Source organism: Peromyscus californicus, unplaced genomic scaffold (assembly GCF_007827085.1).
Source record: "Peromyscus californicus insignis strain IS unplaced genomic scaffold, ASM782708v3 Scaffold_4__1_contigs__length_199733344, whole genome shotgun sequence".
Lineage (NCBI taxonomy): Eukaryota > Metazoa > Chordata > Mammalia > Rodentia > Cricetidae > Peromyscus > Peromyscus californicus.
This window is the reverse complement of record NW_026294562.1, coordinates 22,343,126-22,345,637: the sequence shown is the minus strand read 5'-3', so window position 1 is coordinate 22,345,637 and position 2,512 is coordinate 22,343,126.

Sequence of the window (2,512 nt, the reverse complement as noted above, 5' to 3'; positions counted from 1 at the left end):
TCAAATGGCTGAAAGACATTTAAGGAATTGCTCAACATCCCTAATCATCAGCGAAATGCAAATCAAAACAACTCTGAGATACCACCTTACACCTGTCAGAATGGCTAAGAGCAAAAACACTGAAGACACCTTATGCTGGACAGGATGTGGTGCTAGGGGAACTCTCCTCCACTGCTGGTGGGAATGCAAGCTTGTACAACCACTTTGGAAATCAATATGGTGCTTTCTTAGATAATTGGGAATCAATCTCCCCCAAGATCCAGCTATACCACTCCTAGGCATATACCCAAGGAATGCTCAATCACACCACAAGAGCACTTGTTCAGCTATGTTCATATCAGCATTGTTTGTAATAGCCAGACCATGGAAACAACCTAGATGCCCTTCAACTGAAGAATGGATAAACAAAATGTGGTACATATACACAATGGAATACTACTCAGCAGAGAAAAACAATGACATCATGAGGTTTGCAGACAAATGGATGGATCTAGAAAAAATCATCCTGAGTGAGGTAACCCAGACTCAGAAAGACAAACATAGTATGTACTCACTCATAGGAGGATACTAGATGTGGAACAAGGATGACTGGACTCCTACTCACATCACCAGGGAGGCTACCTGGAAAACAGGACCCCAAGAAAGACACGGGGATTGCCCAGTGACGGAGAAATGGAAGAGATCTACATGAACAGCCTGGACATGAGTGGGGTTAATGAAGGGCGAGGGTCGAGAGAAAGAGAGCTTGGAGGAGTGGGAGATCCCAGCTGGATCAACAACAGAGAGAGAGAACAAGGAATAGGAGACCATGGTAAATGAAGACCACATGAGAATAGGAAGAAGCAAAGTGCTAGAGAGGCCCACCGAAATCCACAAAGATACTCCCACAACAGATTGCTGGCAATGGTCGAGAGACAGCCCGAACTGAACTACTTTGGTGATGGGATGGCCAAACACCCTAATTGTCGTGCTAGAAACCCCATCCTACGACTGAGGCATCTGGATGCAGAGATCTATGACTAGGCCCCGGGTGGAGCTCTGGGAGTCCAATTATCGAGAAAAAGGAGGGTTTATATGAGTGAGAATTGTTGAGACCAAGGTTGGATAAAGCACAGGGACAAATAGCCAAACGAATGGAAACACATGAACTATGAACCAATGGCTGAGGGGTCCCCAACTAGATCAGGCCCTCTGAATGGATGAGACAGTTGATTGGCTTGATCTGTTTGGGAGGCATCCAGGCAGTGGGACCGGGTCCTGTGCTCATTGCATGAGTTGGCTGTTTGAAACCTGGGGCCTATGCAGGGTCGCTTGGCTCGGCCTGGGAGAAGGGGACTGGACCTGCCTGGACTGAGTCTACCAGGTTGATCTCAGTCCTCGGGAGAGGCTTTGCCCTGGAGGAGGTGGGAATGGGGGGTGGGCTGGGGGGAACGGGAGGGGGGCAGGAGGGGGGAGAACAAGGGAATCCATGGCTGATATGTAGAACTAAATTGTATTGCAAAATAAAATAAAATAATATAAAAAAAAGAATAAGACTCAGTGTGTGTATTTATTTGACCACTGGTTGGTGGGCCCCCAAAAGAGTAAAAAACAGCCAACTATATAAAAGCATATATTGCAGAATGAAAGAATTGTCTGGGTTTGAATATTGTCCTTAAAGCATTGCACCCATGTCTATTACTTTTTAACTTTATAACCTCAAGTAGCTGCCAGCTGTCATAAGTGCTGTGAGAGCAGGATGTGTCTGGCTTGATATTTAGTTAAGCCTGTAGAAATGCTCACCTCTGTGTCTACAATAATGTTATGTAGGGAGTGGGAAATTGTATTTGGGGAAGCATAAAGAGGAACAATAGGAACTTTCATAATAATCATTATGTATTCCTTAAAATATGATGTATTTCTTAAAGTCAATAATGGGAGCCAATAGTAAAGCTGTTCATGTAACCCTGGTAAGAAAAACTCTGTTAAAGTATAAATAAAAATGGCTCAAGCTATTTGGGGCCACTTGAGTGCAATTCACCTAGTGGTCAAAATTTTTCCTTATGCCAGTGCCCCTTTCCTACCTCAGGACTTGAACCTGAGCTGAAGCTGGACCCCAGAACATCACTTATATGAATTGAAGGTTGAATGATAGTCTGATTAGAACAGGAATACAAACTGAAAATGTTTTTATCAAGAACATGCAGAAGATACACGTGACTGTGAATTATTTATTTATCTGTTTTTCGTGGTAGGAATTTATCTGTTTTACATGAAATTCATGTAAATAGCTTAGGTTTAGATTCATGTGAGTTACCAGGAATATTAACAGTGTTACAGAGAATATACAATGGCAGACATATTTGTGCAGTGACTTCAGAGACTGCAAAAAAGAGAACTGATGTCCCTGGGCAATGAGAGAACAGAAGCTGTGAGAAGGGGGAAGGACACAGTGTCCCTGCTGGGAAAGTGGTAAATGTAGGCCTTGGGGTGATTTCATAAAAGAATACAACAGGAGTCAGGCATCTGATCT